Consider the following 27,231-nt stretch of genomic DNA (forward strand, 5'->3'; position numbering starts at 1 on the left):
AAAAAAAGTATCCAACTTCACGAATATCTAGTCTAAAATCACCGGGAGCTGGAGAGATCTTAAACCCTTTATATCTAGTGTTCGGAGACACATATTTTTGATGTTGAACCAAAATAAATTCAAACAATAGGCGTCTCGTCAGTAACAAAGACGGGACCTCTCTTTTCATTGATAATTTTTAAGAACCTATACCAAAACCTTAAGAATATTATAATATTTTGAAATTTTTTTTGAAAATCAAAAAATGATTTTGAAAGGGGATTCAAGACATGCGAGTAAAGACATCAATCACTTTCTTCATTGATTTATGAAGGAATGCCCAATCGAGTTAATTCCTCAGCTAGCCTCTTATATAGCACCTCCGGTCTTTCACAAACAAAAAATCGGACATTAGAAAGTTTTTGAAGTGAAAGACAAATAGATCTTAACCAATCAGGGAGAGAATTTCTATCGAAGGCTTTCTTACTTAACCTTTAAGTAGACATCAGAAGACATTTTCCTTGCTTTCCCATTAGACCGAGGTGCTATTGTAAGTGTAGGGCTTTCTTAAGTCTTTAGCTGGTCTAGGCAGGATCTTAACTATATTACTTTGTGTAGATATATATAGCACCCATATTTCTACCTTTCTTTAGAGATGTTATCAGGCAATTGTATAGGCCGCTTTACACAGCTTTTATTTGCGATGTGGTACCGGCTGCTTATAATTTTTCACTGAGAAACGTCTTATGTTGTTCGGATACTGAGTTGAAACCCAAGTTCTAAGTAACGGTAGTGTCATTCTTCAACCCCTCCTCGACGGCATCCGCTGAATATGAGACATAAACACTAATAAAAAGTAATAATTGTTGTCTTCTATCTATCCATCTATATATAAATCGGTTTGGGAGGTTAGTAGTTCATAACCTCAACGCTAATACATTCAAAAGACGCTTAAGTGGGATCCAAATCTAAACTAAAATCTACAACAGAGCCTTCAACTGCTTTAAGGGATATGTTAGAATAAAAAGAACCAAGATCTACTGGGGTTGGCTTCGGGTCAAACAACTTTAAGGGGAAAAGTTAAGCTCCGAACTTATAGATCTGAGTGTGCACACGAAGTAGAATCGATTCGGTGCCGTTCGCAGCAACTCGGACTGACGTATAGACTAATTTGTTGCAGTTTACGTCGAAATCTTAAATTTAAAGCGTATAAACTACAGCTTCTGCAAGAATTGAAACCGTTCGTGAGACGAAGAGCAACCTGAAGAGATTCAAAAGCTGCCATTTTATCCAAAAAATAACGAAATGGTGTGGCTTGTGGGCCGGTGGAATCATCGGTACATAATTCTTCAAAAATTATGACGGTAAGAGGGTAAACGTTAATGGTGACCGTTATCGCGCCATAATAACCAACCATTTGATGCTTGAAATTGAAGCTCTTGATCTCGGCGACATTTAGTTTCAACAAGACAGTGCTACTTTCCACACAACAATTAATGGATTTATTGACAGAATACTTCGGTGAGCAAATAATTTCACGTTTTGGGCCGGTCGATTGGTCACCAAGATCCTATGATATCACACCGTTAGACTTTTTCTTGATGGGTTATATAAAGTCTAAAGTCTATGCTGACAATCTCGCTTCGATTCAGGCCTTGGAGCAAAACATCACGCGTGTCATTCGCCAGTTACCAGTCGAAATGTTCGAACGAGTCATCGAAAATTTTACCCAAAGGATGGACCGTTTGAGACATAGCCTCGTCCAACATTTCAAAAAGATAACCTTCAAAAAATGAATGCCAAGGAATGTTCTTTCGAATGATAATAAACATTCCCCATTAAATTTGAAGTTTCTGTGTTTTTTCTTTAAAAAAAAATAGGAAACCTCGAAATTTGTCACCCTTTAGATATGTATATATAAATATATGTATGTACAAATATATTTCTCTGTAAAAAGCAATTCTCTCACATTACCCTTCTTCCGGACAACAACGGAACAAGCAACTAAATTAAATTAAATTCGCCAATGTAAAGGAAAGGGTTCGATTTGGTCAAGCTAAGATTATGAAAAATTCAATGCAACCGAAAAAGAAACTCGACACGGATATTTTTTTACAATTCCTTTTCAAATTCTTTGGTACCGAAAAGAATGCGCAAACTGTCCACCATGTGTCCAACCGCCCAGCGTTTCTTACCAACCCCCTCAAGCTAACATACAAACATACATACATCTCATAAAATTTCAGCGTAGAAGTATTCCTTGCACCCTCACATTTTTGATATGCAAGAAATTTAGATGAGCTCGAAAAAATTTCAGTTCGCAAAAAATGGAGAAAATAAAAATGAAAAATTTTACATAACCAAATTTTCGTTGACAAAGAAAAAAGCTGGAAAACGAGGATAGTTTATGGGCAGCCAAAAAAAAAAAACACAAAAAAAAAGAAAATATGTGAAAATACCGTAAAATTCGAGAGACAAAATGGAATAAAATGAAAATATAAAAATAAGATGAAGAGGGCAAAAGGCAAGGCAAGTAAATCGAGGCACTTACAACACCCCAAAAAGGCGTTCGGTTCAAAGAAACTACAGAATTTTGCGCAGCCATTGTAGAAAAAGTAATCTCAGACACACACACACACACAAAATAACCTTTATATATTATATATTGCAGTTATGTATGTGTATGCTCAGCGAAGGGTTGACCATAATGTATGTGCATAAAAAGTGAGGTTATAAAATATCGAACGACATCAGCAGGGAACTTAACGCTAATAGGGATTGACGCATTTGCGACGAACAACGCCCGCGTCCCAAGCAAGGTTTACGCTGGCAAAAAGAGCACTTTTTATGTGTGCATTAAACATATGTACATACATATGTGCTTATCGTAATATATCTACTTTCGCACAGACATACCTGGTTCATTGCATTATAAATTATGTCATTTTACAAATAAATTCGATTTTATTTTAAGGCACTATTTTATTTCCAATAGGATTCGTCGGCAGATAAGGGATTACGTGGGTTTACGGGTTCAAAAAAATCGATTTTTTGGTGTCTTTTTCAATTCTACAACACCTCTAGAATATTGTCCTGAATTTTCAAGTTGATCCGAGTAAAAGTTCCGAAGATACATCCCTGTGAATTTGTGCGCTCGAGGCTAGCTAGTCTAAGTGCGTCGTCTTTAAACGCGTTTTTCTCGAAACTGTGTTTTTGAAGTCGGTTGGCATGATCTCTCGAGAACTAATCAACCGATCTTCATCGGCATCGCAATGGCCGGGTTTAAAATATTTTCTTCCAAAAATTTTAGAATTTCTTTATTAATGGTGTATGTATAACCATAACAAATTCTAATAAAATATTTCATATTTTATATGAGAAAAAAATTTTTGAAAAAAGGCTGTTTTTTACCCGAGGAAGTCCATGCAACCCCTTAAAAAGCTAGAACACCATAGATGTTTGAAGAAAAATATTAAAAGTAGGGTTAGAAATTGTCTTAAGTCAGGCATATTTTGTGTCCGAAAAGTGTTGTTGTTGTAATGACAGAAAAAATTCCTGCAGTAATTTTGAGCCATAATGTCGAGTTGACAGTCCTTGGCCGGATAAAAACCCGAGTCCTTTCCAGTTACTTAGACCCGACTATCGTAACTGTGTAACCAGAAAAGTGTAAATTTAGGCGGTTAAGTTTATAAAGGCTTATTTTTTAGGTGTATGGAACTTTTATTTCAAATAAATAAACAATATGATTAATGAAATGATCAAAATTTGGGATTATTGATTCGAATTGTGGGCACATGACCGGAACCAAGTTCTATTTTTGAACCACTTATCAATCACCATTTCAACTAGTTGGTGAAGACTGATTTATAACCATACTTGCTGTAACCTATTAAAAGTAGTGTTACGGAGTCAAAACACATGACCTCTGGAGCCGATTACATATCTACCTTAAAAAACCCCCTTTATAAACTATATGGGAACAACATATGTACTATACTACTTCCATAAATATATTCATTCTACAGAATGATGATTCTATGAATTGGTCGAAAATTCCATGGTAACCTTAACCAAGGAACTAAAAATTGCGCAAAGACCGTTGGGAACCATTTAAAAAAACTGGGTATAAAGAAGCTCGATATAAGGATGTTACACGAGTTAACGCAGGAGGACCTCATGAAACATGTTTCCATCTGCGAATACCTGCTGATACGCAATCAGATCGATCCAGTTCTAAAGCGGGTGGTTACGGGTGATGAAAATTTGTCAGCTTACTTACGTCAAGCTGAAACTTTCGCGGTCGAATCGAAGTGACCCGGTGAAAACAGTGGAGCCAAGACTGACTGGCAGGAAGAATTTGCTCAGAGTTTAATGAGATTGGCAAAGTATCATCTACCATAAGCGGCTCTCCTGTGTCGAACCTCTCAATTCGACCCGTACTGAGAACAATTGAACCAACTCAAGGAAGTGATCACCCAGAACCAGCCAGTTTTGGCGAATATTAGAGGAATGCTGTTCCATAAGGACAACGCCAGTTCATACACAACAATAGAAAGTCGCCAGAAGCTATGAGAGCTTGATTGGCAGCACCAATGTTCACTACCTGGTTCTGTCTATGGTAAAAGAAACCTGTGAAAAACGATTGCTGCAATTTTTTGCGAAGGACGAGGGTTCTTACGAAATGAAATTGCATTCAAATTATCAAACAACACAGGCGTTTAATTGCCATTCCCGCCAGCTCGGTGGAAGGTCTGAATGTATGCGTTACCAAGTGTTTAAGTCTTGGCCTCCCAGACGCGGAACAATCCCGAAGGAAGTGTTGAGTTGTTTCCACTCATCTTCTTTCAAACAGCTTCTGCGAATGGCGTCTCGTATCGCAGGCAATGGCCTGTTAAAAGCTCCAAACCAATAGTGGCCCAGCGCTGACCAAGCTTCCGCGAAGTCCAGCTATTTAGTAGTGGAACGCAAGAGGATACGGCAGCACCGATCCGCACCCATTCCAGCGATATCGGTTCTTGGGTGTCCTTTCCTGCTAGCTCATCAGCTTTACAGTTTCCTGCAATTCCGCTGTGGCCTGGCACCTATACCAGTCTTATCACAAAGACACTCGATGCTATTGGTAGCGTGGTTAGTCTCTTTTTGACCAGTCCTACACGCACAGGTAATGAGCTCAAGGCTAGTATCGATGCTCTGCTATCTGAATGGATGGCCACTTCTCTGAAGGAGACTGCACTCCGGAGTAGTAAATTTACTGCTACCTTAATGGCTGCAACCTCGGTCTGGAAGGCACTATAATAATCAGGCAGTCTGAAAGTAGAGTTGATAGAGCTCTTAACAGTAGACCCCTCCACCAACCTTATTTTATGGCTAGAAGCATGAATTTCGCTAATAGATTTCGAGACGCTTCGACTTGATGTGAAGCAAACTTTCGAAAGTGACAGTTTTGATTGAGCCAGTGCCAATTCCAGGAGGAACCGTTTCAATTGACATTAAGAATAAAACCATCCAGCTTAAACTACTATTCTTAGCACCTTTCATATACATAAGACTCAAGTAATATATGTAGGCTTGATAATTTAAAGGTCAATGGCTCAAAGAAGTGATGAATTACTGACTTCATTCTTATTTTTAATTTTTAAGCCATAATTTGGAAGCTTATCTTCCATAACTGTCGCAATACACCAACTTTTGAAATCATCACCTTTCCGACATATGCCAATCAACGAAAATTTGAGTCGCAGCTTTTAAAGCTTTAATCCCTGAAGTTATGAGCAAGCGACCGGAAAAAGAACTGCTGCGTTTTAATTAATTATAAATTTTATATCAGTTAACTCGACCAACAATGCTGAATTTAATCAAAATAAATACTTCGGTTTTTTTTTTCCTGTGCGAACGCTTCCGCCTTAAGCAAGTTTCTTTTGGCTGATTTCAAGTGAATGGAAATTAAAAATAATATTCAAAAAAAAAATGGGAAGCGAGCAAAAATAAAATGAAATTTGCATCCATACTTTGTGTTTAATATAAAATTTCACAGAAAGATAAATAATATCAACAACAAATAAAAGGATCGCAAAAAGCGGAATGCAGCCGGCCAGCAACTGTGCAAGTAGCGAAAAGCGAAAATGTGAAAAGTGCAATTTACGGTTGCCGTGTGAGAAAAAATTAATTAAAAATAAAAATGGCCGCGGTCATGTTGTTGTTTTTTATTGTTTTTGTTTGCAACAGAATTTTATGACTGCAAAATGAACTTTTGGACCGTTCGCGAAACGCCAACAGGGTAATCGCTAGCAACGCACAGACACACACACCTGCATGCTCTTCAATACACACTTATGTATACATATGTATGTGTGTATGTATGTGCGTGTACAAACGCATAAATACAAACGCCACAGCAGCGGTTGGCGGGGCAGCGCAAAATGTACGCATAAACCTTCGAATTTTTTAATTTGCATTTTTTATTAATTTTTTTTCCACACAAATATATGTACATATGTATGCGTGTTCATACATACAACGTGGTTTTTATGTTAATTTTTTTTGTAGTTGTTGCTATTGTTGTTAAGGATTTTCGCATTTCTTTGTTTTTCATTATTCACTCGTCTTTCGCATTTTTATGATGTTAATGAATAAGGATGCGTACGCACAAGCACACCTTTGTACACACACATGCATATGTACACGCATACATACATACATATGTATATGCATTATAACATATGTAAAATGAAAAATACAGCTATCGAAATTTGCATACATATGTAACCATAAGTGAATAAAAAATATATACATACACGCACACTCACAAACACACATACAGTTGTGTTCATGAAAATAGTATTGCAACAGCTTCTTATATCCAAAGATGTTTTCTAACATATACTGACTTGCCGAGTCAACAAGAGTCGTGATTATTTTGGTAGAATAGACACTTCAAACCCTAAAAAATCCCGTTACTCTTCTTCCGCTGATTTTTCAATAATGTATTCTTGTATTTTCTGAAAAACAAGCTCTTCATTAAAATAGCAGAACTGGTCGTTAGAGGCCGATAAATCAAATAGTGATTAGAAAGTTGCGATAAGCAAGTGTATTCAAGAAATTTAATAAATTCCCGATGAATTTTTTTTGAAATCCCAGTGATATTTCCTGGGTATAGGAAAACATTGTACGAAGCGAGAATTGAAAAAGAAGCTAAAAAAACAGGACGAAATCTACAGGGATACGAAACTATAGTGGGAATACAGCTCCGCAATGATCTCCAAGCCTATAAAAAAACAATGATTAAGCAAAAAATCGTGGCTCAAAATGACAAGAAATCAATATTAGAAAACAGACCGAATAAATGATAAGTAAGAACCAAGCCCAACGTATACTCAAAAATGATTTAACCTCGTCGATTACTACTCTTACAAATCGTAGGAGACCATTTGAAAACAAATTGAAGATAAAAAGTGTGACGAAAGTAAGTTTTTTGACGAAGAAACATGTGGCAGCAAGAACAAAGTTCGCAACCGGACATTTCAATTGGTCATCGATCTATAAAATGGCGAAACCTGCTGTAAAGTGATGAAAGGAAAATTACATTTTTTAAACAACAAAGTCCAGAAACTATGACCATCACTACCGAGCTCACAATATTAATCCTAGTACAGCACGAAAACTGTTCTACATGGTGTTCTGTAAATAATAATAGAAAATCAAGCCCATAGATTTTCGTACCAAAGTGTCGGCTCTATACATTTGATCAATTGCATCCATATACTGAGCAGTATATGTAAACATATTGAAGGAGTCTGTGTTACCATTTGCCAGATGGAAAACGTCTATAAAAAATGTTTTATCTGATTAACGGTGCAAAACATACGATCACACTAATAAGCAGTCAGCCACAGCGCAGTCACTGGAACTGAATCCGATAGAAAATTTATGGGGAGAGAAAGCAACTTTTGCTAGTTGGGCTTCCCATGAAGAATTTACAGGATCAGCATCAGGTCAACGTATGGATGTTGAACTCAATCAGAAAGGTATAATACATACATATATGACATTTTTATCACTAACTTTTTTTCTGAAATTAAAAGTATTTTTGATGTACAAAAAAGGCAAATCCAAGTCAGATTGTCAAAATTATGAATTGTTCGAGGAAAATGGAAAATAACGCCATAAAGTTTATAAAAAGTGATCCTAAAATTGCAAAAACAAAATCCGCAAAGCGCCTATATGTACGTGAAACAATGGCTGATAGAACAATGCTGATAGATACATCTTCAGAAAAATCAAGACTGATCCCTTAAATCTTCCTAATATGTTATGACTGAAATAAATTAGAAATTTGGGTTTAGTGTATCTAGTACACTGGTATGAAAGCGTCTCAAAGATGCTCAATTGTTTGCTCGAATGAGTCGAGAAAATCCTATTCCTATTCAAAAGAAACACGGCCGAGCTTTGATAAAGATCATTTAGAAAAGAACGTCAAATTTTGAAAGAGAGTACTTTGGAGCAATAATATAAAGCTAGAAACGTATTGGATCCGATGGCAAACCGTTTGTTCAGCAAATGGTGTCGAGTATATAACTCCAGATACACCACAAACAGCGTGGACCATTTTCCTAGTACGGCGTTGAGACATTAGTGAGAATAGATGATAGAGTGGACTAATTTTCGTAATTCAGGATTCTCAAAAAATAACTAAGGATCCGTTAGTAGACTTTTTCAATCGTTTTTTTTTTTTTGACAGATCACGCGTAAGTCGGGTCAAGTTGTCATGGTACTTTTGTTCAGTATTGTTTGACAACTCGTTCAACTGTATTTCGAAAATTCACGTTCTGTAAAGAATGTGTTTTTCGAGTTTGCTCTACTTATGCGCAATATAATCGGCCTACTAGCATACTATTCGTAGCATCATCGCTCATCTTGAGAGCCAGGGTTCATTAATGAATAATATTCGACCGAATAGACCTCTTAAGGCTCTTGAAAAGTTCCAAAAAAATTCGAAGTTTTCTATGCGGATAATGCCGCTTCGATTCAGGCCCTGGAGTCGTTAGCCAGTTACCAGTCGAAATGTTCGACCGAGTCATCGAAAATTGGACTCAACGGATGGATTGGCCGCGGTCAACATTTGAAAGATTATCTTCAAAAAATAAATGCCAAAATATACTCTTTTGAATGAAAATAAACATCCCCCATTAAATTTGAAGAAAAAACACATCTTTAAGGAGTAAGGAGCCTCGAAATTAATCACCCTTTAGCTAAAAATTACTTTAAAATGTTATCAAATTCATACCTTGAATTTTTAACTTGTTATTTTTGTTTTATATATAGCTGCAACCCACCAGCACTACCATTTTCATGAACATAGCTGTACATCCTCACTCTTACACACACAATAACAAAAACACAAACAAACACTTGTGCGTACTTGCGGCGCGGCAAGCGGACTTCACATTAAATCAAGAACCCACCACTTTTCGTTTTTGCCAATTTTCCTCACCAAAAGAAATTTAGAAATTAAATTCGCGCGAAATGTTCTGCATTTTTATTTATGCTTTAAAAAGCACACACACCCACACATACAAACATACATGCATGCAGGCAAACAAAGCGTAAGGACAAGGGGCGGCCAAAAAAGGTAGCGCCGCACATTATATGGGCCAAAGATAGCAAGTGCCATGCAGCAAGCGCAGTATAACGGTAAAGGATAATGAAAAAAATCAAAAGCTCTCTGTGTCTGCGAATGTGCAGCAGCAGCGCTACGCTGGCTTGGCGGTGCGGGGCCGGCGCCATGCTGTGCTCGGGCGTTAATAAAAATTCGTCCTCATTTCCTGCAACAAGAAATAATTTATTTCTTTTTTATTTTCACATTTTCGTTTGTTATTTTCTCAGATCTCAGAATTTTTTATCATCATCAGCATCTCGCTTTTTATGCGCCGATTTTATTTTTATATATTTTACGCAATGCTCCAGCATTATTTCAATCCCCCTCCCCCAGCTTCTTCGTATGCTTTTAAGTTTTGCTTATTTTCGCTCGGTTTTATTGTTTTGCTCGGCAAGCGGCGGCTAACTATTTGAAGAAAATCTGCGCTGTGCGAAGTCGGAGAAAAAGTGCGCCCCTTTTCCATTTATTTTTCTGTATAATTTGAGTGTTTCGAATTCTTGTCGTCCTGCCGCGCGCAATTTTCCTTCCACTTCAATTTTATTTTTATTTTTTATTATTTGTTTTTGTAAATGCAATTTTATATTTCGCAGAAAATCAGTGTAATTAAAATGGAAAATAAACAAAAGGCGGAACGCAAGGAAATAAAGGTAATATACTTTCAAGTAGTGGTTTATTCAAGAGTAAACAGAAGTGTTTTTAATTTTTTTCTTTTCTTTTTGCAACTATCTACAAAAATTTGGCATTTATAATACTAAAATTCAGAAAATTTCGGACATTTTTATATTGGCGTTTCTATGCTTAATCGGATATAAATAATTGCTACTTTATCAGGGACTCTATCGCAGGGACCCGTAAAGAGTACACACTCAAACCAACAAAAATTTGATTTGATACCAAATTTGGACTTTTCTGAAACACATTTATTTGAATAAAAAATTTTAAGCAGATGGCAACCCTTCAAAAAATTTATTCCAAATTTCAGTTTTTTGGCATTCTACAAATACATATGTATATAAATTATTTTTTATAATTATTGAATTTAAAATTTAAAACAGATGGCAACACTCATCAAAAATTTAATTAAATAACTCAAAAAAATATTCGCTGTTTATATGAATACAGTACATACAAATTATTTATTATTACTAAATTTAAGATTTGGAAAAGGTGGCAACCTTCATCAAAAATTTAATTTAATAATTCAAAATATATTCGCAGTTTTTATGAATACAGTATATACATACATACATACATATGTACATATGTATATTTAAATTATTTATTCTCGAATTTAAAATTTGAGAAAGGTGGCCACCCTCATCAAAAATTTAATTTAATAATTCAACAATTTTTCGCAGTTTACATGAACTCAGTACATACATATGTATGTAAATGACTTAGTATTATTGAATTTAAAATTTGAAAAGGTCAATAAGGTCCTTACAACGCTTCACAGAGATTTGAGCCCATGCTTCCTAAAACACTTGCCAAAGCTCTGTGTTTTTCGATGGTTTTGCTGTTGCTACACTTCTCTTGACATCGCCTCATAAGTTTTCGATAGGGTTTAGGTGCGAAGATTGTGCTGGTCATGGTATCAAGTAGACGTTTTCAGATGCAGACCACTGATTAGCTAGTTTGCTCGTAGGTTTAGGATCATTATCCTGCTGAAATGTCCATTTTAACGACATTTTCCAATTAGCATACGGTAGCATTACATCTTTCAATGTATTAATGTACACTGCTTGTTCCATAATGCCACTGATCAAAGAGATTGGACCATCGCCAGCATACGACAAACAAGCGCACAAAAAAAACAATTTTTATCTCATCCGTAAATAAAACGTTGTGCTACTTTTGGACGGGCCAATACATATGGTCTTTCGCAATCTTTTATTCTTGCATTGACGTGCTTCTTCGTCAAAAGGGGTACTTTTCTCGGACTCCTTGCATGTAAATTAGCTTTTATTAGCCTTCGGCTAACTGTGACAGCACTGACCAGTAGATTCAATTCATTTTTAATTATTTTTGACGACACCTAAGGCTTTGCTTTGCTGTGTCGCACAATTCGTCGGTCCTCCAGAAATGTAGTCTTGCGCTTACCACCACCAGTTTCCGGCTTAATAGTATGATGAATAGCATAAAAATATCATTGGAGCAGTGCAACCAATCATTTCTTCGATTTATTTATATGTTTTGCCCAGATCTCTCAAGTTACCAATTAACTCTCGCTTTTTGATTGAGCAATCCTTTTTTCAACCCACTAAACAATAAATAAAGAGCAGTTTCAATAAATTTATATCATACAATTACTATATTATTTTAATACACTTTCTGATGTCAGTTAAAATTAAAAATAAAAATTTTTTAATTTTTTCAACTAATCCCGTCAAGCACTACTATTTTAATGAACAAGAGATTTTTGGTGCAAATTTTGAAATATATCATAAAGATAGCAAATCAAAATAAAAATAACGGCATTTTGGTGTTTTTTTTGTTAACAATATTCTGTTCTACGAAAGTATTGTAGAAATGTTCAATTTGCAAGATAGAACATGTCAGCAATAAGATTGGAGTGTTATGTGCTGTCGCACTACTATTTTCGTGAACACAACTGTATATAAATACAGTACATATAAATTATTTATTCTTGAATTTAAAATTTGGAAAAGGTGGCAACCCTCATCAAAAATGGAATTTAATAATTAAAAAAAAAAATGACATTTTACATTAATGCATTAATGTAAATTATTTATTATTATTGAATTTAAAAAAAATTGTAAAAGGTGGTAACCGTTCTAAAAAAACATTTTTTATGTAAAATTTCTAAACTCTACAACACGAGAAGTATGTATGTATGTACATACATACATACATACATATGTATGTATATAAATATTTTAGTGATTTTTCTGTTTTTTTTTGAAGTTTTTAAAGTTCCCAACTCCTAACAATCACAATTAAATGAGTTCATCTAAAAGCTTCACCTTTTCATTTTAAAAAATATTTTTTAAACAGGTGGCAAGTCCTTATGAAAATTTTTTCTCAATTTCATATTTTTGACATTTTTTTACAAATACCTATTATATTGCCCAACTCCAGGTACCCACTCCCTATTAAAATAATCATCTAGAAACTTCATATTTTCCTTAAAAAAATTAAACAGGTGGCAACTCTTTATAAAAAAATATTCTCAATTTAATATTTTTGACATTTTTTTACAAATAAAAACATCCCTATGTGTATATTATTTAGTATTATTAAAATTAAAAATTTAAACAGCTGGCAACGCTGCTCGAAAAGATTTTTAAGTACACAATTTTCAAACCCAACAATGCGGAAATTTTATATTTTAATAATTTATTCTCGGTTTTTTTTTGAAATTTTGCAAGCTTCCCAAGGCTTTGAAACTCCTCTACAAATATGTATGTTCATCTAGAAGCTTTCACTACTTGAAGTAGTATCCATGGTTTTTATTGTTGTTGTAGTGCGACGAAATATTCGCCAAATAATTGTGCGGCATTTTACCGAGTTGACTGTCTTTGGCTGGATAAAAATACAGGTCCGTTTCGTTTAAGTAGTGCCGACTGTCGTGGTACTTCTTTTCAGTGCTGCTAGATTGATGATGTCAACAGCTGCAAAAAGACTTTGGCTTCAAAATTGTGTTTTAATTTCGATTTTTTTTTAAATTCAAACTCAGTGTGGCCACTTTCACATGTTTTGAAACTTAATTTTTTTTTTTTTTGTGGTCTTACTCTTCCCTTAACTCAAGCAAAACCCGAAAAATTTTGTATTTTTTGACTACATCCTTTTAAATTTTATAGCAAGACCCCCCCAATAAATCTACTAATTAATTTATTTTTTCAACACTTTCTACCTTATTTGCACATACAATTCAACATCCAGAGTTTAAAAATTAAAAAAAAAGAAACCCCATACATTAACCCTTCACCTTACTTAACCCTTTTTGCCAGTCATTTCTTTCAAACCAACAGTTTCCTCGGCCCCAACCAAATGCTTGCCGGCACAAGTAACCCAATTAACTTTCCCACATAAAATATCCTTGCCACGACTGCCTGCTCGTATTAAGCCGCACTAAAATGTACCTGGCTAACTGTATAATATACAAACATATATTTTTCACACACACATTATATAACGTACAGAGCGGTATTACCAAGCCAAACCGGGCAGCTGAAATCTTTCGTAACGAACGAACGTTGCTTTCGAAATTTCCGTTGCGCAAAATTTAATGCAATTTCACATATTTTTACTTTTTTATATTTTTTTATTTTTTCTGTTTTTTTTTGTATTTTTTTTCTGTTTTTTATAATTTTTTTGGTTTTTTATTCTTACGTTACTTTTATCTCTCGCCATTTTCCCAACTTTGCCTCCTTTTATCGCAAATATCAAATTTTTTACGCCATGACACATACAGTGGCAAACATACAAACACACATAAACACATACATACATGTGTATTATATACATGCCTTATACAAGCCTCGTAACCAGCACCAGCCCCCTTACCCTCCCCCTGCGATCCACACGCCCTCACAAATCCAAGTCAACATTTTTATGCATCCAAGTTAATACCACCAGTTTCATATTACATGAACATATTGTATTTCTGTTTGGACCGCCTTAGGTGGTCCAAAAATATAACTCATAGATTGTAAGATGAATCTTTCCACTTGAAACATATGTCCTATCTCAAGTGGATTGTAGATATACTTCCTAGAATGTAAGATTAATATTTGTATCTAGGCTTAAGCAAAATATTGTATTTAAGAAAAATATAATAAAGAAAACGGTAGTCGACCACAGGCAGTTGCCCGTGGTTGCCCACGAAACTCAAACCAAACTATTAATTGGCGATCCTGCCAGGAGACACGTAAACTCCTGTTGGACCAAAAACAAAAAAAAAAAAAACAAAAAAAAAAAAAAAAAAAAACAAAAAAAAGCGCAAAGCAATTAACGGAAAAAAAAAAATAACCAAGAGACATAAGAAAAAATCTCAGCGCCACAATTGAAAGAAAATTCGAGTGTTTGCCAACTGCCTATCGAACGCGCCACATCTATACGAATTACGAGCGAAAAACAAGCTAACGTATGTGTTACAGCAATTGAAAAAAAAAAATAAAATAAAATAAAATAAAATTGAGAAACAAAAAACTACAAAAATACAAAGTGATTTCAAAATCTGAATTTAAAAACCAAAAACTGAACGTGAAAATTTTTGAAAATTACAAACAAAGAAAATTAAGTGCGTGAATCTATAAACTATCCACATAGAAAAACCTTTCATAAAAACAATAAATAAAAAAAATTTCTGTAAATCAGAAATTTCACAAAATAAAAAAAAAGCTTCTTTAATCTAAACCTCGCACACGGCCGCCAACGACGACCATTGCACAACCAACCGCCCAAATTCGAGTTAAAAAGCAACAGCAGCAGCAAAGTCAACAATAGCCGCAACAGTAGTAACAGCAGCAACAGCAGCAATAGCAACAGTAACAACAGCAGCAGTAGAAGCAGCAACATAAAATTAGTTGTAAGTAAGGCTTATACATATGTATTTATTAATTAAATTAAGTACAAAAATTGTTTATTGTGAGTATTAATTTGCTTCATGAAACTCACAAATACATATAGTATATAAAAAAGGGCAAACCCGAAAAATAACGATCATAAAAGAGAGGCGATAGGAATAAAGAATTTTTTAAGAGATCAAGATAATTTTATAATTTTTCAAAATGGCAATGAATAATTTTACTGTAGACGATATAGCTAGATTAATAGCTACACAAACCGCAAACTTAAGAACTGAGATAGCTCAGTTGAGTAATAGAATTAAAATTCTAACAGATGCGTCACATGTAACTGAGTATGAAACTCAAAGAATTAACGATTCCATAACATGTGACGAAAATTTAGACATAATAAAGTCTTTGCCAGAATTTTCCGGTAAATCTTATGTCAGCTGGAGAGAAGCTGCAAAGAATTCGATGAGCCTATATATTGAAGGTAGTAGAAGGTATTTTGGAGCATTAACTATCCTCCGAAATAAGATTGTAGGTAATGCCAATGATATGTTAACTAATCATGGCACAGTTTTGAATTTAGAAGCAATATTTGCAAGATTAGATTTTGCTTACGCCGACAGACGACCAATTCACGTAATTGATCAAGAAATGAGCGTTATGAGACAAGGATCGACATCCTTAATTGATTATTATAATGAAGTTAATCAGAATTGACATTACTAATAAATAAAACTATAATGACGCACGGCACCAATTCCGATATTACAAAACAATTAAATATCAAGAATCGAGAAACCGCGTTAAGAACTTTTATAACTGGTTTAAATTACCCTCTAAACCAAATATTATTTGCATTAACACCTACCGATTTACCAAATGCTCTTGCTAAAGCACAAGAACTTCATTCAAATAAAATACGATCGCAATTTGCTTTGCAATTTACTAAAAACAATCATGAAATTGGTTTACGAAACCAGCCTCAAGCTAACCGAAGATATTCGAATTTTCAGAATAACTTAAGGTACCCCCAAACAAATAATAATTCATACCAAATGTATGCCAATCACCCAGAACCTATGGAAGGGGATCAATCAATCCAATTAACAAATAAACCCAATAATGTGCAAAGAAACCAACCACATGTGAGGAGTAACAGAAATAATTGGCAGACAAATTATCAGCCAACAAATATACGAAAAAGGTCATTTGAAAGTGCACAAATAAGCACACAACCTCAACCAAAAATTGAAAGAATCAATAATATTGGTGAGAACCATTTTTTAAGGGTAAATTCCGATTTGCCGTATGTTATTAAAACCGATACAAAAACTGGGCAAATCTTTAGAATTCTCATAGATACGGGAGCAACCAGCTCATATATACGGGCCGGAATTTATAATAATAAAAACCTTTTAGTAATTAAGAAGAAGGTTAGAACCATTCATGGTTCAACCATAATAAAATATTTTCATAATATCAATCTGTTTGTATACAGGAAAGTTTTTATGAAATTAACAATTTAGAGAGCGATCTTTTAATTGGAATTAATTTCCTAAATAAAATCGGAGCGACAATTGATATTCCGAATAGAAAATTGATATATGGGAATAATAAAACAGAGAAAATAAATTTTCCCATGATTCAATTATACTAAACCCCTTGGGACAAAAAAGTCCGGAGGCACCCGTCAATGATAATATTAGCAAAAATGATACTAAGGATAGAAAAATTAATGAAGCAAATGCTCACACACTTTAAAAATAAGTAATGTGGAAATTTCTAATGAAGTTGCTGACGCATTGTCAAGACAAGTATTAAATAATTTAACTAGTTCATGTGAGTCGAGTGACTCAAGTGATTCACTAATAGAAACCCAACATTCTGCAGAAAGTAGCGATGAGTACCAAATTTTATGAAACAAAAAACCTTTGAATCATTTTAAGCAACAGATAGTAATCGATAATGGAGCAAGAATTACTGTCTTAGAGACTATTTCTTCTTTTAATAAAAAACGTTTTTTTAATTGAATATGACAGACCAGAAAATATAATTGGTATTTTAAAAGAATATATGAATCCAAAAGTAGTTACAGGAATATTTTGCACACCTGAAGTGCTATATGCAATAAAAAACATTTTGAAGGAGACATTTCCCAAGATAAAATTTCTATATACTAAACTATTCCCTAATGATATATGCAATAAAGAAGATCAAGGATCGATAATCGAGCAAACACATAATAGAGCGCATAGAAATTATAGGGAAAATTTGGCACAACTTAGGCAGCAATATTATTGGCCTTAATGATAAAACAATTTAAACAGTACGCAAAAAATTGTAGCATATGTAATAGTAATAAATATGAAAGACATCCGAAACTAATTCCAATAGGAGAAGCACCAATACCAAACAAAGAGGGAGAACAACTCCATATAGATATTTTTTTCGCACAGAGAAGCTTAAATTTCTTACATGTATAGATTCATATTCCAAATTTCTAATCGTAAAATATATAGAAGACAAATCAAATTTAGAAGAAAAAGTTTTGGAACTGTTACAAACATTTCCAAATGTTAAAAAGTATAGTTATTGATAATGAACCAGGCTTAAGTACGATACAGTTCAAGTCTTTAATGGAAAGGATTAATGTGCAAATTTATTATTGTACACCACTCCACAGCACAAGTAATGGCCAAATATAAAGAGTTCATTCAACACTGATTGAAATCTCCAGATGTTTAAAGCAAGAACAAAACTTAATTAGTAATTTTGAATCAATTATGAGAGCAGTTCAACAGTATAATAAAACAATTCATTCTGTAACAGGTAAACAACCTTGCAACATTTTATTTAATAAAGAGCCTCATGATAATATGAAAAATGTGTTACAAAATGCTCAAGAGAAAATGCTAGAGCATCATAACAAGAAAAGGCTTCAGAAAAGTTATAAAAAAGGAGATATTATTTATGAAAAAATTTATGGGGAAAGAAATAATTAAAACCCCAAGTACAAAAAACAAATAGTATTAGAAGATTTAGGAAATACAATTAAAATACAAAACAGAAACAGAATAATACATAAAGATAATATCAAATCTTAAATTAATATGCAAGAAAAAGAAATTTTTGTCACATTAAAAAGACTTCAATCAAAAAAATAATTATAAGTCAAAGATAATACTTATAAAATGTATCTAAGAATCAAATTAAAATAAATATTACATATAAATAAAGATTATAAAATGGTACTGTTTAATTAGATAAAAAAGTCTATACCCTCACGTACTATAACCCTTTGAATCGGGACGCTTCAATTTAGAGGTGGGGGAGTTAATACCACCAGTTCATATTACATGAACATATTGTATTTCTGTTTGGACCGCCTTAGGTGGTCCAAAATATAACTCATAGATTGTAAGATGAATCTTTCCACTTGAAACATATGTCCTATCTCAAGTGGATTGTAGATATACTTCCTAGAATGTAAGATTAATATTTGTATCTAGGCTTAAGCAAAATATTGTATTTAAGAAAAATATAATAAAGAAAACGGTAGTCGACCACAGGCAGTTGCCCGTGGTTGCCCACGAAACTCAAACCAAACTATTAATTTGCATCCACATGCTCGCTCTTCTTCTTGCCGTTTCTTTTGGCTGTGCGCTCGTCATGCCAAAGTGGAAAAAGGAAAATATTCGTTGTTCCTTTTTATATTTCACATTTTCCCTCCATTTTTCTTTTTCATTTTTATTTATTTTATTTTTATTATTATTTGTGCATTCCTGGCGTCCGCACCCTACTCACATTTCCTTGGCTCCGCGCGCACAGCACTCAAATAGTGAATGAAAAAGCTCTTCGGGCGCGCGGGCACATCGAACGAGACGAGCGAGGACGAGAGCCTGCTCGTTTGTGTGTGTCTGTGTAAGTGTATGTGTGTGGTGGACATAAAAAGGTTGGCGCGCGGCAAGTATAAAAATAAATAATAAAAGCTGAAAAACATTAAAAACCAAAATAAGAAACAAAAAATAGGCATTACAGCTACAGGAACAACAACAACAAGGAGACAACAGCAGCAAGTGGAAGAACAAGAGCAAAAAGCAAAAGCAGCATAACGACCGTTTCGACTTTATTGCTGCTGCTGCTGCTGTTGTTGTTGCTGCTACTGCCATTGTTGTCGCTATTATTATTATGATTTTTCTTGCTGCTGTTGTTGTTGTAGTCGACGTTATTGCTATTTGCGCCGTTGCTGTTATTTTATTTCTCCAGTTGTAATTTTTTACTTGGCATTTTTGCCAACGCTCCTGAGCGCTGTTGTTGTTCTTGTTATTGTTGTTTTATCCATTTCGTATTCTTCCTCACTCTCTTGGCCGACGTTTTTGCCTTGCATTTTTCCACTTTTTCTGCTTCGCTCATTTGGCGCTTTTTATTTGTGTGTCTTGTTTTTGTTGTTATTGTTGTGTTGGTAAATTTATTTATTTTTATTTTATTTCCGTTTGTTCTTTTTTTCTGTAAAATATCGATTTTAACGTCAACATATAATGAAAGGTGCACTTTTTTATTAAAAAAACATATTACAATGTGTGGGGAGGCGGGCAGGGTGCGGGGTACATTGCATCATAAACCATGGCGAAGCATGGAAAATTGTCGCAGAAAAAGCTGTCGACGAATGGCGAAGAAGCTCGGAAAATATGCCATTTTCCAACGAAGCGATTTAATGGATAAAAATAAAATAAATATATACAAATGTATGTACATATGTATATACATATGTATATAAATATATAATAAGGTATATGGATACTTTGCCACATATGTACATATAAAATATATGCAAGGATATGATATTTCGTGAATAAAATTGAGTTCGATTTCCCAGGTTATTTTTCTCACAAGCAGAATCATCTTGAGTCGGCACCACTGCCATCGCTTCCTCCAATTGTCGAAACACTTCTGAAACTCGATTTTTGGGATAGCCTTTAGCTCTTTCATTTATTATTATTTACATCCATTTTGTAAAACGACGGGGTTTTAAGATTCTCCTTATTTTTGAAAATAGAAAAGTCACATGGGGGCATGTCTGACGAATATGGAGGCCGGGCCGTCTTTACAGTATTGTTTTTGGACAAAAATTTACGAAGAAGCTACGAAGAATGAACTTTTAACAAATAAAAATCGCCTAACTCGATAAAAACACGATTCGCATGGACCCTCCAAGACCGCGAAATTTAAAAATCCCGTTATTTTCTGTCTGTTCCTATCCCCATAACAGACATAACCTCAAATACAAAAGCCTCCACAAACTCCATAAGCAATTTGAGATATTTCAATCAACTTTCCGACGCTTTTATAAACTCACTCGAACTTTCAACGGGTTGGCTGCCGTCGAGCTGATCTCCTCGGGCTCAGTATCATCTTTTCATAACAACGATCGTCCTTAGGAAGAGGCAATCCGCACTCTAAAGTGTTTTCACCATACGAAAGTCAATGTTATTTATCAATATGTTCAAAGGCCAGACTTAAAAATTTAATTTTCTTCACGTCCCTCATAGAAAACCCGTTTTATATCCTGAACAGGATATATTAAGTTATCGACGATGTTTGTAACACCCAAAAAGAAACATTGGAGACCCTTTAAAATATATGTACAAGTATATATAAAAAACAGCGATTCGCACACATCTATTTCTCAGCAAGATACTGCTCCTTTGTAGGAACCGCCAATATTCGACTATAGCGTATAGCTACCCTATTAACTGACCAAAAAAAATCAAGTTCCTGCCTGGGAAACTCCTTTATTTGTCAAGGTTTCTTCACAAAAGTTGGTATAGATTATTATCCAAAACAACGCTCTAACCTCAGAACATATTGTTCACATACGACAACTATAAATTATACCTAGCGTACAGCTGGCTGAACAAAATCAGAATAAAGGTCTTTTTGTAATCTTTTATGCTATAAAAAATGCACCTATGATGCGAATTAAAGCTTCGGTGGAGCCGAAGTAATAACTTTTTTCGGGACTTTAAAAAGTTTTTAGTCAGTCTTGGTCTAAACAACGTACATACAAGGTGCGTTCCAAAGTAAACAGGACAAAACACACAACAAATGGTTTTTCGCCAAAATCAATTTATTTTATTCAAAATAGTCTCCTTCTGCTTCAATACAGCTTTTTGCACGGTCCAAAAGCATGTCGAAGAGTGTTTTAGCTCGTTGGCCGGTATGACTGCCAGTATGACGGTGCAAGCCTTTTGAATGGCCTCTACGTTTACATACATAACGCTTTCCTTTCATGGGCAAATGCATTTTTCCGAAAAGGAAGAAGTCGCACGGTGCCATATCAGGTAAATACAGGGAGCGGTTAATGGTTAAAATGTGATTTTTGGTGAAATAATCGGTCACAAGCGTCGAATCGAGAGCTGAGCAATTTTTGGTCGTCAGTCATGTTCAATTCCATTTCGGCTGATTTTTGATGAATTCACGCACAGTTTCCATGGAATTTCCGGTGGTCACGGATTTTGATTGGCCACATGTTGTCATTTACGTCCTCACGACCACTTTGAAAATGTTCATTTTGGCTACTCTAAGCCACGAAGATTTCTAATAAGTCCAAGATGTAGAAGACAAGAAAAAACTTCGTATTTCTTTCAAAGTCATGGCCATTCCTATTATACAGGTCTGGCGGCTTTCAGCTCTTCGTGAGAGGACAAAAAATACTTCCTATTTCTTTCAAAGCCTGGTTCCTTATAGTTTTTAAATTTTGCAAATTTCATTCCTGGGCCCTTCCTATTATACAGCATTGTTGGCTTTACGCTCTTGATTCATCTAATCTTGATGCATCTAATGGTTCTACGTGGATAGAGGCAAATCTAGCCTGAGACTGCAACTTTGAAGCCAACAACGACACTAGTATCATTAATAGAAATATTTACGAATTTTTCCTTGAACTTTGTTCGGTTAATTTTATTTAAAATTCGCATAGCAAAATTTAATCCAATTTAAAAAAACGAAACCAAGAACTACGAACTAGTCGAGTGTACCAAATACTATTACAGAAATAGTATCCCCTCGGAGAAGAATACCAGCAACTCGAGTATATTATTATTTCGGACTTATCAACATTTCGAAGTATTTTTAATTTTCCTAAATAGCAAAACAAATAACAAATAAATTCCAGTAATTATATTATTACACATTTCTCAATTTTTATTTTATTTGACTTTATTTTTAACTACTCAACGCGCGGCCCGCAGATAAGACAAGGGAAAAGATAGCATCAAACGGTCATTATGAAATCGACGCGATGGGGCAATGCGCTATTGATGAGGTAAGGCCTAGCAAGCAAGCAGCCAAACAAAAAAGTACAACAAGAGAAAAATCGCATCAATAAAGCAATTGGCGAAAGAGGTGACCGTCAAGAAGGGTGCTGCCGGAGAGGTCAACCGCACTGAGCGCTTGAGGAAAAAAATAAATAAATATCACGCGTATTATTTTATAGAATTCACATGTGACTCGTGCAAAAAGCCTTAAAGAGTAAATGCCACTCGCAGTTTATTTATTTATTTACCCCCCCTCGCACAACAGACGCGCCTTCACACTTCATCCCACCCAGTAACTACTCAGATGTCATTTGTCGCCTCCCCACACCCTGCATACTTATTTGCTTTACATTTTCACATATTTTCCACTTTGAATTTGAGTTTTTTTATTTTTTTTCTTTTTTTGTTGTTTTTGTTTTCGTTCATTATTATTTTATTTTCCTCGCATTTCGCGAATACTTTCGTCGCAGTTGTTGCTGCTCGTTTTTTCCGTTGGCACAATTTTTTCTATGCCGAGCCCTACTGTAATTAACAAACGACCAACAAAAACGTCAAATATTTTTGCATATTTTTCCTAAAAGAAAAAAGCTCATTGAAAGCAAGATGGAGAAAGAATAAAAGAGTGGCGCAAAAACAATTGCAATTTTTTCTTAAAAGCACGAAATAAGAGCGCTAAAAAGCAAACAGAGAAGTGGAAAAGTAAATAAATGAAATATGACAATAACAAAAAAACAGCGAAAACGAAAACAAAAACAAAAGCAAAAAACGTTTTTAAATTATATCCGCTGCAACAAATCGAAAAAGCAGCATAAAAGCTGTCGAATGAAAATAAATGAGTGTGTGCATGTGTGTATGAATGTGTATGTGTGGTAAAGTGAGTGGCACAGTGGGGCAAAAAATTTTAATTTTTTTTGATAATTTTTTTTAATTTATAATTTTTTTTAATTATTATATATTTATAAAATAAATTTAAAGTAAAGTCAGTGGCACAGTGGGACAAACAATTTTAATTTTTTTTGATTATTTTTTTTTTAATTTATAAAAATATTTTTTAAATTATTATATATTTAAAAAATGAATTTAAAGTAAAGTCAGTGGCACAGTGGGACAAACAATTTTAATTTTTTTGGTAATTTTCTATATTCTTATCAATATTTTATTAAAAAATATTTTAGTTGTGATTTCTTGACAGTTTATCTTTTGACATCTGTCGTCAAAACGTCATTATACCCTGAACAGGAATGTAAAAAAAATATTTTATTTTTCGATAGATCTTCACAAACTTCGGCATGGATTATTGTCCAAGGCTCAGATTACTGTAGCATATAAAGGGTCATCCAATTCGAGGTTCCCTACTTGGCATTTATTTTTTGAAGATTATGTCTTTCAAATGTTGACCACGGCTTTGACTCAGATGGTCCATCCGTTGAGTCCAATTATCAATGACTAGTTCGAACATTTCGACTGGTATCTGGCGAATGACGTGAAAGCGCTAGTTTTATGCCCTTCCTGAAGTCCCCTGAAAAATCAGGAGCGATCGTCGTTCTTATCGGGACAACAGACCCCTTCCAGTACTTGGAAAAGTGCTGGAAATAGTTATAGTGGTACGGCTTCAGGTGTTAACGCGGGGTATGTGGTCGGATAGGTAGAATGGGTTCAGAGAAGACGCAGTATTGATGATGCAAGGTTTCATGTCGGGAATATTGGTTGGCTTCAAGGGAACGTTTGATTATCTAAGCTGGGATCGAGTGGTGCAAGGGCTGGAGGATTGCCTGTCCGGAAATAACTTTCTGGCAGAGTTACTTTTCAGACAGAAAGGCCTCTCTAGTCGGTATGAATGAGAGTATGGAAAATGGAATGCTTCGTTGTCTCCCGCAGGGTTCCATCTGTTGTCCATATATTTGGAACCTTATGATGGACCCTCTGCTTGGACAGCTCGAGTAACTCTGCAAGTGTTGTACGTATGCGGACGAACTTCTTCTTCTGGTCGAAAGTCGCTCGCGGTCTAAGGACGCTGAGCGGTCGAGAGGACATCTCTTAGAGATTGTAAATACTTAGGGCTTAAGTGTGGGGGTGGTGGCTCGATGAAAAAAGCGGTGATAATGCTGCTTAAGGGCAGATCGTCGCCGGTTCGTCCACGGAGAGGTAACCGTAGGCAAAACGCATTTTGCCGAGTAAATGGAGTTTCGGACGTCATGTTGCACCATATATCCTGGCTTGTTTGTGGCCTGTGCCACTTATGTAGTCTCTGTGCGGTTAAAGCAGCCACGAGTGTTTGGGTTCCAAAAACACCTCTTAATAGTCCTAACGCGTTCCGGACCCAAATTACGACAGAGGTTTTAGATGGATCTCGAACCATACCAAAGTTCATTCCACACTGCCAATTGGTACTAAAATTTCGCTGATCATTGATTTGATCCGCTGTGCTTTTGAGCGCCGTGGGGTAAGGCTGTAGTCAGACGACTAGACGACCGTTTATTTGAAGACAGGAGATATTTCGTTTTGCCTTCGTTCATAAGCTTCTCAAAAAAAAAAATCAAACAGTTGACACATCTTTATACATTTTTTAGTAATAAACATTGACACCTGTTCAACTTAATATCGACTGTTTTATTGAAGTCACCATAGCGGAAAACCCAATTGCAGAGAATTTTTTGTAAAATGGAATTATACATTTTTCTGATAAAAAAGTTAGATTTCTATTTCCAATATAAATTGTATAATAAAACTCCATTTAATTATTTTATTTTCTTTTCTGGAATCTTAAGAAGCGCTTGTTCTCTCCACATTGTATCAGCAATTGAGTTTTGCTGCAACATCAATTGGCGACGCAGCGGCAACGACCCTATGCAACAACACTACTGCCACACGTAAATAATCTGTATATGTGTATGTCTGTAGATATATCTAATACCATTACAAACGCACTGCAATTTATAACGTCAAGGCATTGATTACCGCAATATTCAAAGTGCATATAGTAACTCACATACATACACACAAGATATATGTACATACATATTTGTATACATAAATTATATTTATATCTATCTTTTTTTATTGGTCAGAATTTTTTCCTCGTCTTTTTTGCCAACAAGTTGCAGTTTTTACGCAATTTTACAATTTATTTTTATTATCATTATTATTGGTGTTGTTGTTGTTCGTTTTTTGCTTCGTTTGTAATAACTCAGACTTCAGATCGTAGATATTTGCATAAGGCATTTTGAAATCGTTGCAAAGGTCGCAATAGGCGCAAATTAAGGGAAAATATTCTAGTATTTGCAAGTGCACTATAAACATAAGTATGTATTAATAATAATTTTATCTGTGAACATATGTATGTATATACACAAAATATTCCGTTAATATTTTCGATAATTTATTTGCCATTCGAAATCAAACTTTTTGTAGACCAGGCTAGATCATTTTTGAACAAAAATCGTCATCATAGTACGATGAAACCCAACGGAAACGAAAGATGAAATAACAGACATTACGTAAAATAAAATAAATTACGGACGATCTGATTGTCGAGAGAAGGAAGGGGAGGGCCGTGATTGAACTTTTAAGTGTTAAGAATGTTTTATCTCGATTTCCAGCAAAACTACTAGTCCTACAGAAAAAAGTTATAGGACAATGTTGTAGGTAATGAAAGGGTCTATAACTTTTGTATACGGACTTTTTTTATATAACCTCAAAATGTATGTGAAAAATTCAAATAACCAAAACATACGCAGAAAACTCCAAAAAAAAAAGACTTCAGTAAACAATTAAACACTGTTTCTTTATATCATCTACCTATTATTTCTTAGTAGCAGCAGTGTAAAAATATTTTTTTAAATCATAACAAAATATTATTATATCCCAAAACTAAGTTATAATGAAATAATACTTCTAGAAATAAAAAAGGATGCGAATTTTTTTTATAAAAAACATAACATTCCATATAAATTTTTTTTTCTTACAGATAATTGCTATTACTTAACGGATTTCAAATTTTTATTGTCTTATTAAACTCTACAACACCTCTAGAATATTGCTCTAAATTTTCAAGTTTATCCAAGTAATAGTTTCGTAGATATAGTCATGAGAACTTGTGCGCTCGAGGCTAGCTATGCTAAATTCGCCGTCTTTAAATACGTTTTTCTCTCTCGAAACTGTGTTTTTGAAACCGGTTAGCAAGATTTCTCGAGAATTACTCAATCTATCTTCATGAAAGTTTACACAAATCTTTGAGATAAAATTATTAGACTTGGACAAAGGATTTTTTTCGATTACAACTATTTGCAAAACAAAATGTCCCGAAATTTTAATTTTTTTGTAAAAAATATCTGGCAAAAAAACAATTTATAGTTTTTTTCTTTCGTCCAAATTCTAAGTTAAGGTTTTAACTAAAACACGTATGTATTTTTTCACTTTAGATGATCCTGTAAGGAGTTATCCTGTCAACGCGGGCTCATCCGAGGGATCACCGGCAATGGCGTCACAATGGCCGAGTTTAAAATATTTTTTTTCAAAAACTTCAGAATTTCTTTGTTAATAGTGTATGTTTCTAACAATAAAAGATTCTAATAAAATAATTCAGTTTTTATATGAGAAAAAATTTTTTGAAAAAAGGCTGTTTTTTACTCGAGGAAACCCATGTAACCGCTTAAATATTCTGCTTCCTTTCTCGGCCAATTTAATTTACACCACTTGTTTGTTCGATCCGCCACTCTTCAAAATTTTGCGAAATGACATC

General features: G+C 34.5%; 1 protein-coding gene across 8 annotated transcripts in view; it reads right to left on the bottom strand.

The window, feature by feature from the left end:
* Positions 1–27,231, bottom strand: part of LOC105225198 (protein split ends) — a 74,241-nt gene that overhangs the window by 3,557 nt on the left and 43,453 nt on the right. The window lies entirely within an intron of this gene.

This window comes from Bactrocera dorsalis, chromosome 4, assembly GCF_023373825.1.
Source record: "Bactrocera dorsalis isolate Fly_Bdor chromosome 4, ASM2337382v1, whole genome shotgun sequence".
NCBI lineage: Eukaryota > Metazoa > Arthropoda > Insecta > Diptera > Tephritidae > Bactrocera > Bactrocera dorsalis.